The sequence below is a fragment of the Quercus robur genome, chromosome 10 (assembly GCF_932294415.1).
Source record: "Quercus robur chromosome 10, dhQueRobu3.1, whole genome shotgun sequence".
NCBI classification, from domain to species: domain Eukaryota; kingdom Viridiplantae; phylum Streptophyta; class Magnoliopsida; order Fagales; family Fagaceae; genus Quercus; species Quercus robur.
The window spans coordinates 41,436,035-41,450,142 of NC_065543.1; the positions used below are offsets into that span (position 1 = coordinate 41,436,035).

The 14,108-nt window shown below is 40.0% G+C and overlaps 1 long non-coding RNA gene across 2 annotated transcripts; it reads left to right on the forward strand.

Annotated features, from left to right (window-relative positions):
• The first annotated feature begins 3,869 nt into the window (after positions 1 to 3,869).
• Positions 3,870 to 7,081, forward strand: LOC126702037 (uncharacterized). Of its 2 annotated transcripts, none has more exons than XR_007647636.1 (2): positions 3,870 to 4,046; positions 6,664 to 7,081. It is a non-coding gene; the product is annotated as an uncharacterized LOC126702037 (long non-coding RNA). The 2 variants fall into 2 exon arrangements; XR_007647637.1 differs by having other exon boundaries at positions 6,677 to 7,081.
• Positions 7,082 to 14,108: the final 7,027 nt, after the last annotated feature.

Below are 14,108 nucleotides of genomic sequence, written 5' to 3' on the forward strand. Positions count from 1 at the left end.
AATGATTTAGCTTATTATTAAGATACCATTTAATGGGTTTATTGTAATATTTTTTTTAAATGCTTAATAATGAAGCTGTAGCCATCAAAAGATTTTCATTTGATATAAGTTTGTGTTTTGACTCATTCTTTTTTCTCTGCCCCTTCTTTATTTTTTTTCTTTATATTTTTTCATATAAATTATCATAATATCATAGCCATCTCTCACATTTTCAATATCATAGTTATGTTTTATCTTTTCTAATAGCTAAATTGCTGTAAATGTAGGATCTTATTTGGCTTTACAAATACTTTAGCCGAACTCAGTTATCAGTCAATTTCCAAGGCCTATTGATGTTCTGATTTTGTTGGATTTCCTGTATACTAATCGTTTAGCCACAAAATGGGTTTCGAAAGTACAGACTGTCAATTTCTTTTTCTTATTTTTGCTAATCGTATGCGAGGGGTTTACTTTCAACACGTTACACGTATACATAAAAATATGAAAGTAAACCTACGAAAGAAGGCATTTACTGAATTAATTTGATCCATTCCAACTCAGTTCAACCTTCAAACCACGGGTCAGTCAAACAAAGGAAACCATAGTAAACCGTTGTGGCCATTATAGTCAATGTTTACCCAAAGGAAAAACATAGAGAGACAAACTATATATATAAGTAGCTCTTCTCCACCTTTCTGAAACCATCTTAAAAAACTTATCTCTTTCCAAAGTACCTTAATTAGCTCAAAACAAAGAATATAGACACACTTTCCTTCATAATATTTTTTTGTTGTTGTTGCTGTTTTTACAAAGATGGGTTTCTCTCACGTCTGGAAAATTGTTTTGACAGTTCTGCTTATTGTTACCATTTTATTTGCTTCTCCACAAGTTGGTGCAACAAGGCCATTGGAAGGAGAACAATGGTTGAAGAAAGAAAGCCTTTTGCTTCAGTCTTTTCAACGGGGTCCTGTCACTCCCTCTGGTCCCAATCCATGCACTAACATCCCTGGTCGGAACAAGGGCATTTGCCACTAGTGGCTTTCTCTGCCATCAAAACTCTTGACCAAGATTAGAGTTCATGACTATATTCACATTTAATGTTCAGAAAAACATATAGGAGATAACCATGGTGAACTTAAAGTTCATGTGGCTCCTTAATTTATTTATGTAAAATTTCCTTTTTATTGCTTGGGGAACAACCATATCAAGTAAGTTTGGTTATGAACCCCCATGTAACTAATGTAAACTTCACAATACATTGAATAATATTGATTCATTATTTTATTTTATAATTAAGGTTTTTTTTTTTTTTTTTTTTTGGTTGAACAAGTGGGGGATGGGGATTGCCTAGTTCTTCAAATATGAAGAATCCGGGGTTCATTTATATAAAATTATTCTGTTTCCAATACTTTATACATCAGTTGAATACATAACTATTACTTTGGAGAGAGAGAGAGAGAGAGAGAGAGAGAGATTTTATGTAAACAACTTGCAAGTTTAATAATTTTCGTTAGAAAAGAGTACATTCTTTACGTTGAAAAGAATTAATAAACAATAACAATGTAAAGAAAAGGTGGCTTGTATTGTCCCATGTTATTGTCAAACTTTTGACCCACAACAAAATTTATCAGTTGAAATGCTTTCTTTAAAACCACAAATTTCAAGGCTGTTTGGCAAGACGTAAAACATCCTCAAGACAAATATTTTCCTTGCTTTTGAGCGGACAACAATGTAAAATCTTGGTCAAACCAAAAAATTATCAAGCAATATATTTTATGCTGAAACAAATGGAGCCTTAATTGGCTTAATAGGCTTTGCAGTAACTCATTCATAATTAGGAGAATGACAAACTTCATATTTGATTTTCTTTTGAAATATTTGGTAGAATTTTATTTCAAATAGGCAAGAAATGAGTGGATAATGTGTATGAATGTGAAATACTTGAAATATTTGTTGGATTTTATATATATGAAATAAGTGATATGTATGTTTGATTTTTTGTTAAAGGTTCTTTGGGGTTTTATTTTGTTTCGATGTGGTATTGATGACCTTTTTGTTGTACTATGATTGGTAAGAAAATCAGTTGTTTTCATATAAGTCAAGGGTAAGAATTTTTTTTAAAAGAGAATTTCCAAGAATGTAACTAAAGAAAAGTTATATATAAAAAAAAAAAAAAAAATTACACTGAAACAAATGAAGTTTTAATAGGTAAATCATTCATTATTAAGAGAATAACAAACCTCAAATTTATTGCACATACTTTTTTTTTCTTTTTAGAGAAATGATATGTCTATAACATTTTTACAACAAATCATAAATGGCAAGTTGTTATTAGTTGTTATTGTTGGGCAAAAAAGTAATCTTAGCGTTAGTTTGAAATTTGAACCAATAACAACTAACCACTCGTGATTTGTTATAAAAATGTTGTAAACGTAGCATCTCTCTTCTTTTTATGATGACAAGAATTCGTTTTTCTTTTCTTGATTCTTGCACATCTCAATTTAATGCATTGTTCCATCCCAGCAAATTTTTATCCTTATGTAATACTATCTTTATTTCTTTAGCACTGGTTATTTATGAATAATGAATTGAAACACAAATTTTTTGATAACTTAAATTTTGATTGAAGTGGACCTCTCACAAGTTTGTAGACTCCACAAGCATGGGACCTTAATTCTGTGGAGTGGGTTTAGAAGATGCTTATTTCTCATTTCTTCAGTTTTTGGATGCAAGAAGTGATTTTATCTATGATTTTTGCCTAGTTGGAATCAGGATTTCATCTTGGAGGGATCAAAGTATTAAAAAAATAATAAAAATAATAATAAAAATAAAAATTCACCATCTAAAAGTAAGACATATACTAAGATCCAAAATAAAATTAACATGAAAATCCAAAATTGCATATATTTAGTATTACCAATATATATATATATATATATAATATAGGGCATACAAATAAAATGTTTCTTAATTAATACATTTTTACTCAACCTAAATCCTAAAATACATTTAGGATTAATCAAAGCACAATCCTAATCAAGACCAAAGTCTGTAATATAACTCTAGTTCAACTTAAATCCAAAAATACATTTGGGATTAATCAAAGCTTAATCCTAATCAAGACCAAACTTTGTAATATGACTCTAGTTCAGGGTGTCATTGTATCTAATCCTATTTGGGGTTAAAGTATTGCAACATTGGTTTGTTTATTGTTAGTAAATGATTTAGCCGTAAATACCATTTAATGAGTTTATTCTAATTTTATTTCATTTTTAAAAAATGCTTGATAGTGAAACTGTAGTCTTCAAAATTAAGATTCCCATGGTGGACTCATTCTCTTTTTCTCCCTTTGCCTTCTTGATATTTTCTCATACATATATTATCATAAAGTCTATTATATAACTCTAGTCTAGGTCATTAATTGTATCAAATCATACTTGACTCATTTTCTTTTTCTCTATTCATCTTCTTTATATCTTCCATAATTATTATCATAATATTATAGCTATGTCATATCTTCCATATATATTATCATAATATTATAGCAATGTCTCTCATTTTATATATGTTAATTAGAATTATGTTTTATATAAACAATGCTAAATTTCTACATGTTTGGATTTCCTGTATGTTGAATTGTTGATCGTTTAACTGCAGAGTTGCAGCCAAAATGACTACGGATGCTAGTCATTTTCATTCTTTCTTCTTTGGCTAATCGAATGCCAGGGAATTCCTGTAACGTCCCAGTCAAAAAAAAAAAAAAAAAAGAAGAAGAAGAAGAAGAAGAGAAGGGGTAATGGTCAAATTTTATTTGGACCACATGTGCCCACCTACCCCATTTTACCCCCACCACTTATCTCACAAATATCTCTACTCTCTTTGGCCGGCCATCTCTTGTCTCTCATTTGTTTCTTTTTCTTTTCTTTTCATTTCTACAAACTCCTCTCTATCACTCTCATACTCTCCCACCGGTTCCTCTATGCCACCATTTCCACCATCATTTTTCCGGCAATGTCACCGGAAAATCCTTGACAACCTAGAAACCCCTTCACATCCTTTTCTTTGAGGTAAAAATTTATAATATTTTTTAGTGGATTTTACACTTTTGTTTGAGGTTATTTTTATCTAAGTTTTTATAATGATACTCATGTAATTTATGAGCATTGGAAGTGATATTTATGTATTTATATTTATGGGTTTTGTATTGGTGGAATTATTTGATGAGTGGGATCATAGTTTATGTTAATGATGACTATCTAAGGTTTATGTATGATGGAAAATTTAGGGGTTTTGAGTTATAACATATGATGGTTGGTAAATTAAATTTTTCCATTGCTATTAGGTTTATTTGGAGTTAGTTGAAGTTCTAAATTTCTTATCTTAGAGGATATTTTGATTTTTCTCTTATAGGTCTCTTAATGATTTAGTGTAAATTTTATGGAAACTAGTCATAATGTTGGAAATGATATTAAATGGGTTAACTTTATAAATTGGAGTTTATGCCTTGTGAATCAATTTGTTGAGAAACTTTGGAAGTAGAATATATTATTATTAATGAGGTTAAATACTAGGCTTACCTAATTAAGTGCTTATTTGACAATTCCTAAATTGTAGCTAGATACAATTTCAAGTTCTATACTTATTGTGATAGGGTTGCCTTATATTATTTAGGTTCTAGCTAATCTCCTTTAAAACTTGGAGAATTAAGCTTTTGGCAAGTTGCGAGGTAAGTAGCTTTTTAGTGGGATTTTTGAAAAATAACCATGTTACATAAATGTTGTTGTTGAGTTAGACATGCCTTTGGAAACTACTTATGGAAACTATATTTTCCTAAAAACTATTGTGTCGTAATATATATATATATATATATATATATATATATATATATATATATATTTATATGAAAATGCATCATATTTGGTATTGCATTTGGGAAAATGCATGAATTGTTGATATGGAAAAATGAGCATCTTTTATTTAATCTTTGATAAGAAAATCATTGATTTTATTGTATATTGAAAAATTTTAAAGATGCTTATTTTCTCTTATATTATTTGGGAAATTAATAGAAAATTTTTTGACAAGAATGAAGTTGAAAACTTTACAAACTTTGTAGAAGTTAGATTATTTAAGGTTTTTCTGAAACTACTTGGATATGAACTATGTGTTTCAAAGTAATGTAACTTGTGAGCTTATGTGGTTTTAACATCATGCCATGTGTGATTTTCCGGTGATCACCCAATTTGGTTTCCGTAATCTTTGTGATAATGGAATCAAATCCAAGTCAGTGCCCTTTTACTTTGGATGACGTGTTCTTCCCTACTGCTCATGGGGGAAAGAGGTTCCTTGATTGTGTGTGAGTAAGGCTACTGCCCATAGGGCCAAGAGACCACGTGCAAGAGAGGTCTTATTTGATGCGCTCTCTCTGCTGCCCATGGGAGGAGAAAAAAACCTTGAGGGTATGGGTGAGGCTGCTATCTATAGGGTCAAGAGTCTGTATACCAGAGAGGACAATATCATGCCAATTTTGAATGGGTGGATCCCCTGATCGGTTTATGTGGTAGTGTAGTATATTTGTGATAATTTACCTTATGTTAGATATTATGGCTTTGAAAATTATATTGTTATTACTCACAGATTATAGTACATAGTTTCAAGGTATTCACTTTGAGAAACTTGTTGTTTCATTATTAAATCATTCTTGTCATAGCATATTATCATTATTGAATGAAACTTGTATTTCCCCCACCCCTATTAATTATGCTACTTACTGGGCATTAGTTCATCCCACCCTCTAACAGCTTTTTAGATTTATTAGCTATACCTTGAGTATGAAGTTACTTCTTTGGTGATGATTAGAGTGCTATGTTAAATTTAGAGACTTTTGCTATAAATGGTTGGTGACTCAATCTTACTATGTTCAACGAGACCTTAATTAATTCTATTGGAGATGGGTCGCTTGAGGTTTGTTAGCCTTTGGTGTGGTAGGCCTAGACTCGATGTTAAGGTCCTTATTCCTGATAAGATTTTAACTTTATGTAATTTAATCATAGTTTTCTAATATATTCATATATATTGTGGAGGCGCATGATTTTTAGTTATTATTCGTAAATGTGTTATAAAACTCTAACTTGTAATATGGAGATTTTAGTATGGTTATATATTCTTATCTTGTGGAAAAGAAAGGAAAATAAAGATCTCTTATAATTTGATTTGCCAAAAAGGAAAAATCCACATGTACCCTTGGGATGTATTTCTCATGCTTTAGATCCTTTTAGGTTTGGAGTGTGACAATTCCACCCTTAGAAATTTAGAAGTAGACCTACAAAATGAGAAGTTTAACTAAATTTGATCTTTTCCAACTTAATTCAACCTTCAAACCATGGCACAGTCAAGCAAGGGAATCGTAGTAAACCGTTGTTGGCACCAGTCAAAACGTTTATCCAAAGAAACAGCTTTGAGAATCGAACTATGTAACTATCTCTCTTCCACCTTTCTGAAGCCATCTTTATAAACTGATTTCCTTTCAAAGTTAGCTCAAAACTCACAAATCAAAACACAGAATATAAACACCATTTCCTTCATTTTTTTTATTTGTTTGTATAAAGATGGGGTTCTCTCACATCTGGAAAAATGTTTTGACAGTTCTGCTTTTTGTTACCATTATATTTGCTTCTTCACAAGTTGGTGCAATTAGGCCATTATAAGGAGCACAATGGTTGAAGAAAGAAAGCCTTTTGCTTCAGTCTGTTCAACGGGGTCCTGTCACTGGCTCAGGTCCCAATCCATGCACTTACATCCCTGGTCGGAACAAGGGCAATTGCCACTAGCGGCTTTCTCTGCCATCAAAACTCTTGAACAAGATTAGAGTTCATGACTATATTCACATTTAATATTCAGCAAAATATATAGGAGATAACCATGGTGAACTTAAAGTTCTTGTGGCCTTTTTCTTTATTTATGTAATTTTTTTTTCTTGCTTGGGAACAACCATATCAAGTAAGTTTGGTTGTGAAGCCACGTAAATAATATAAACCTCATAATATTTTGAAATCTATTGATTCATTTATTTTTATGTATAATGAAGTTTTTGTTTTCCTTCCTTTTCTGAACAAATGAGGGATTGGGATTTGCCTACTTTTTCCCATATGAAAAATCCAGGCTCATATATAATTAATTAAGCTGTTTCCAATATTTTATGCACCTATTACTTGAGAGAGAGAGAGAGAGCGAGAGAGAGATTTTATTTATGTAAACAACTTCCAAGTTTGACAATTTTCGTTACAGCACATTGAAAAGATGGATTGTATTGGCTTCTCTGTTATTGTCAACTTATGACCCACAACACAATTTTATTAGTTGATTTGTTTTCTTTCATATCACTAATTTAAAGGCCACATTTGGCACGACTCATAATGATGAGGATAAAATCAGACTTGACAAAACTGACGGTATATACTTGACAAAGCTGACGGTACAAACTTGACAAGGGTGATGAGATGTTTTGGCCGTCAGCTTTACTTCAAGGCTGACGGGGACTTGAAGCAAGAGAACACATAAAGCTGAACATCCTGAAGTTGACGGGATAAACATAGACTGACGGGATAACATAAACTGACGGCGTCAGTCTATGGAATGTTTGCTCTGCACGTTTACGTGTATAAATATATAACTTGCTCCCCACGTTTCATGAAACCTAAGGACTCCTATATGGAAAGAATCCCGTAAAATACGCCCAAGAAGACTCCTATAAGGAAAAGACTTCTACTCCAAGGAAAACGGGGGCAGCCCTCGCTACTATAAAAACCCAAGCACCCTCACAAACCAAGGTACGCATAATTTACCTTCTCTAGCACTCTAGAGCAGTGAGAATAATTCTAACTTAACCTTCGGAGGGTGTTTGGCCGGTACCACACCGGTACTCCCCGCTAGGTTATTCCTTTTCATTGTGCAGGTGCCATTTGCAAATCGTACGAGGAACGTGTGACTCACTGGTGGTATTATTTCCGGCATCATCAGTTGGCGCCGTCTGTGGGAATCGTTTTAGCACATTTTCGCTTCCCGGACAGAAGAGTTACATGGTATTCACTCGCTCAATGGCGACCACCAACGACGTTCAAGAAGAAGAAGCCCCTACGACCGCGCTTGAAAGACAGGTGAGGACACTCGCCGCCGCCGTGGAGCGCCTCACCAAACAAAACCACGACCTAGAAGAGCAACTGAGACAAAAAAATGCGGTTCCCAACAACCATGGAGCAGATCAAGAAGGAACCAGCGCCGACAGAAGAAACCAGGAAGGCCCCCAGGCCAGCAACGCCCCGAGCAAACCAGAACAACAAAACACAAGCATCCCCTCCCTCGCAGAAACCACTCCGCCGCTTGTTATCGAAGAGATGCAAGCCATGAAGGAACAAATGGAGGTTATGATGAATGCTCTCAAGGGACGAGTATCAAGCGACCTTGACGACCTTGTCAACCGAACTGACTCGCCGTTCACCGCCACCGTCAACACCTACCCTTTACCAAGTAAGTTCTGCATGCCACAGATAGACAGTTATGACGGGGTGAAGGACCCACTGGACCACCTGGAGACCTTCAAGACCCTAATGCACCTTCAAGGAGTTGCGGATGCCATCATGTGTAGGGCCTTCCCTACAACGCTGAAGGACGCAGCGAGAATTTGGTTCAGCCGACTGACGCCAAACTCCATCAGCACCTTCAAAGAGCTCAGCGCTTAGTTTACCGCACACTTCATTGGAGGCCATCGATACAAGAAGTCTACGGCTTGCTTGATGAGTATGAAGCAGCGAGAAGATGAAACTTTAAGAGCCTACATCTCCCGCTTCAACAAAGAGGCACTCTCGATCGACGAAGCCGACGATAAGATACTTGTTGCAGCATTCACGAATGGCTTGAAGAAGGGTAAGTTTTTGTTTTCCCTATACAAAGTATATGAACGCTGAAGATGCACTGTTAGCTCGGGAAGAAAGGCCCAGGAAAAGAGAAAGGCAGGAAGACAATCGGCAGGACCAAGGCCGAAAGAAGGCAAGAACAGGAGACCGAAGGGACGAAAGGCGCCCTAAGCCCCTAGGGGGAAGGTTCACAAGCTTCACTCCGCTAACAGCCCCGATAGATCAAGTCCTTATGCAAATCAAAGATAAAGAGGCTCTGACGTTCCTGGGAAAACTGAAAAGCGACCCCAACAAACGCTCCCGGGATAAGTATTGCTGATTCCACCGCGACCACGGCCACGACACAGCTGACTGCTATGACCTCAAGCAGCAGATTGAAGCCCTTATCAGACAAGGAAAGCTGCAGAGATTCGTTAGCAAGGAGAAAACGGATCCCCCCGAACAAGACCAACGTCCCCGACGGGACAATAAGCGTCCGAGACCCCCGATCGGAGATATAAGGATGATTATAGGGGGAATGGCTGCCGCCGGGTCATCCAAGAAGGCCCGCAAGACCTACCTTCGAATGGTACAAAATGTTCAGTTGACGGGAGTCGTACCGAAGATAGCACGGAGAAAGGGTCCCATAATCGGATTCTCGGAAGAAGACGCGCGACGCCTTCACCATCCACATGACGACGCACTCGTCGTCAGCTTGCGTGTAGGAGATTACAATATGCACCGGGTGCTGATCGACAATGGCAGCTCAGCAGATATCTTGTACTACACAGCATTCCAGCAGATGAGGATCAACAAGGAACGACTGATCCCAACAAATGCCCCGCTTGTTGGCTTCGGCGGGAGCCAAGTATTCCCATTGGGCGCGGTCACATTATCCGTACTTGTAGGTGATTACCCTCAACAGATAGCCAGGGACGTGACATTCTTGGTAGTTGATTGCTCGTCGGCCTACAACGCTATCCTCGGGAGACCCACGTTCAACTCGTGGAAGGCGGTAACCTCCACCTACCACCTGATGATAAAGTTCCCAACTGACTACGGAGTAAGGGAGCTGCGCGGGAGTCAGATGGCCGCACGCGAATGCTACATAGCTATGATGGAAATGGAGGATCAGGTTCAGGCTTTAAGCATAGAAGAGCACCGGACGGTAACGGAGCCGGTTGAGAAGTTAAAAGAGATATCCCTTGACAGTTCCGATCCTGGCCGGACAACCAAAGTTGGAACGCTCGCTAACCCCACGGTACGTCAGGAGCTCATAACCTTCCTCAGACACAATCAAGACGTATTCGCATGGGGTCATGAAGATATGCCGGGAATAGACCCTTCAGTCATGGTGCACAGGTTAAATGTGTCGCCCGCCTTTCCACCTATCAGACAGAAGAAAAGGGTGTTTGCCCCCGAGCGAGACCGAGCCATAGCAGAGGAAGTCAGAAAGCTACAGGAAGCGAGCTTCATTAGGGAAGTATACTATCCCGACTGGTTGGCAAATGTAGTAATGGTCAAAAAGGCGAGTGGGAAATGGCGAATGTGTGTGGACTTCACCGATCTTAACAAGGCCTGCCCCAAGGATAGCTACCCCCTCCCGAGGGTTGATGTCCAAGTAGACTCTACAGCCCGACACCAGTTGCTGAGCTTCATGGACGCTTTCTCGGAGTACAACCAAATCCGAATGCACGAAGCCGACCAGGAGAAAACGTCATTCGTGACTAGCCAAGGCCTCTTCTGTTACAAGGTAATGCCCTTCGGCCTGAAGAACGCAAGCGCAACGTACCAAAGGCTCATGAACAAAATGTTCGCGCAACAGATTGGGAGGAATGTCCAGGTCTACGTCGACGACATGCTAGTCAAAAGCCGAAGGGAGGAAGATCATCTAGGAGATCTCAAAGAAACATTCGACACACTTCGCTCCTACAACATGAAGCTCAATCCGGGGAAATGTGCCTTTGGAGTGACAGCAGGAAAATTCTTGGGTTTCATGGTATCTCAAAGGGGAATCGAGGCAAACCCGGACAAGATCCGGGCCATTATGGATATGGCACCACCAAGAAATGTGAAGGAGGTGCAAAGCCTCAATGGAAAGATAGCGGCGCTGAATAGGTTCGTGTCAAGGGCGACGGACAAATGCTTGCCCTTCTTCCGTACATTAAAGAAATCCTTCGAATGGACTGACGAATGCCAGCAAGCCTTTGAAGAACTGAAGGCTTACCTCTCCTCCCCACCACTGCTAAGCCCGTCGCAGCCAGGAGAAGAACTTTTCCTCTATCTAGCCGTTTCCCCCGCAGCCGTTAGCGCGGCCTTGGTCAGAGAAGAAGAGAAAGTACAAAAACCCGTGTACTACGCAAGCCGAGCGCTTCACGGTGCCGAAGAAAGATACCCGCCCATGGAGAAACTTGCCTTCGCATTAGTTACGGCAGCCCGTAAACTCAAACCATACTTCCAAGCTCATACTATAAACGTCCTGACTGACAAGCCCTTACGACGGGCAATGAGCAGCCCCGAGGCCGCAAGACGATTGGCGCTATGGGCTATAGAGCTGAGCGAATTTGACATTCAGTATCGCCCGCGGACCGCCATCAAGGGACAGATCGTCGCCGACTTCATAGCTGAGTTCACTCAGGAAGAGGACAAGGGGGCAACAGAGTCCCCTCAATGGAGCATATATACGGACGGATCGTCCAACAGGCAAGCCGCAGGGGCCGGCATTATGCTACTATCGCCAGAAGGAGACACCATCGAATGTATGATCCGTCTCGACTTCCCTGCCACCAACAATGAATCGGAGTATGAGGCTCTGATAGCGGGGCTTGACCTTGCCAAAGCAGCAGGAGCCGCGAGGGTAGTCATATATTGCGATTCACAGGTCATCACTAACCAAATAAACGGAGACTACGATTGCAAGGGCGAAAAGATGAAAAGGTACCTTGATGAAGTAAGGACAAGGGTGGGTGACCTCGAAGCAAAAGTCATCCAGATTCCCAAAGAAGAAAACGAGAGAGCCGACCGTCTCGCGAAGGCCGCTTCAGCTGAACAAATTGTCATCCCTGGTAATGTACTCTCTTTCGTACAGCTTTCCCCGCTAATAGATCTCAGCAACATGCAGGAAATATGCTCCGACAGTAGCTGGACGGCGCCGTTAGTTTCGTACCTAAAAAACGGGATCTTACCAGACGAGAAGGAAGCCGCAAGGAAACTTAAAGTCCAGGCGGCGAGGTTCGTCCTGATAAAAGACGTCCTGTATAAAAGAGGTTTCTCCCGACCATATCTGAGATGCTTGGGTACGGAAGAGGCAGACTATGTCATGAGAGAGGTACATGAAGGAATCTGCGGAAACCACTCAGGGTCTAGATCGTTGGTACACAAGCTTGTGCGAGCAGGGTATTATTGGCCCACCATGCAGAAGGACGCCGAAGCCTATGTCAGGGCCTGCGATAAATGCCAAAGGTTCAGCAATATTATTAGACAACCAACCAAAGAGCTGACCCCGATGACAGCCCCATGGCCGTTCGCACAGTGGGGATTAGATATTATGGGACCATTCCCTACAGCCGTACGACAGCTAAAATTCCTGGTAGTAGGCATCGACTATTTCACAAAATGGGTGGAAGCTGAAGCTTTGGCAACAATTACAGAAAAGAACGTGCGGAGCTTTGTTTGGAGATGTATCATATGTAGGTTTGGCATTCCTAGAGTCTTTGTCTCGGACAACGGGAGACAATTCGACAACGACCCCTTCCGGGATTTTTGCTCACAGTTAGGAATAAAGAACCACTACTCCTCCCCCGCCCACCCTCAAGCTAATGGACAGGTCGAAGTTACAAACCGATCCTTGCTCAAGATTATCAAGACTCGGCTCGAGGGGGCAAAGGGTATATGGCCCGAAGAATTGCCAAGCATACTATGGGCATACAGGACGACGGCAAGAACACCCACGGGAGAGACACCGTTCCGCCTGACGTACGGGGGCGAAGCAGTTATCCCAGCCGAAGTTGGACTCACAAGCTACAGGGTGCACAACCATGATGAGAACAAAAACGACGAGGCTATGCGACTACAGCTCGACCTAGTGGACGAGATCAGAGCAGCAGCAGAACAAAGGCTCGCCAGGTACCAGGACCGCATGGCCAAACACTACAACTCTCGAGTCCGACATAGAGACTTCCAAGTTGGAGACCTTGTTCTTAGAAAGGTCATGGGTGCCGCTAGGGACCCTACTCAAGGGAAACTCGGCCCCAATTGGGAAGGACCTTACCGAGTTACTTCGTGGCAGAGAAAAGGTACTTACCACCTAGAGACATTCGAAGGACAGAAGCTACCACACCCATGGAACGCCGAACACCTACGGAAGTATTACCAATAGGAGCGACAGCATGAAGACCGACCTATCTTTTTTTATTATTCCAGCAAACTTTAGTTTTACTCCTCGGATTTATCATTTACTTTAGTTTTTTCTTTGTTTTGCAACAAACACTTTTTAGCCCGAAGGGCAGGATTCGGTTTTAATTACTTTTATTTAAATGCATGCCAATAAGAGGTGTAAGAACCAAGCACAAGACTTCTGGGCCTTAGGTCACTTGGGCTCACAATTTATTTGTAGTGGGCTTAAGGATTTCCTACAGTGGGTCGTTCTCGGCAGAGAGACTCAAAGTAACACTCAATTGATACTCTCTCCTTGACTGTTTTCTCTCAATTTTTCTGAACCCCTTTTTCTCCCAACTTTCTTCTATTTATAGCTAAGGTTAGTGGGGAGATTATGATTACAGCCACCGTTAGTGCTACTGGAGGTCCAATATTATCTGATTGAAGTGGATGTTTAGGTGAAAGGGCAGTGCAGCATTTATGATCTTGGAACTTGGCTCCATTTTGACCGACTATGTTCGGCAACTCAGCTCCCTGGGAATATCACAATTTCCCGGGAACAGTTCGTATATTTGACCGGGAACGTTTGTCTGATCACCTCTCGGAATTCAATACCCTACGCTTGTTCGCACATGAAGGAAGCTCCAAGAAAGGCGCAGGACAACTGGACCTTTCTGCTGGACCTTTGCCCAAGGCTGGTATGGGACTCGGCCCAGGGCCTGTGTGGGATTGGGCCCAGGGCCTGTATGGGACAGGGCCCAGGGCCTGTGTGAGCCTAGGGTCTCGATGCCGTACAAGAGGAGTTTATTCAGAAATTGCTGGAGTATTTATTCTTTCTACGGTCCACTAATTTCACATCCT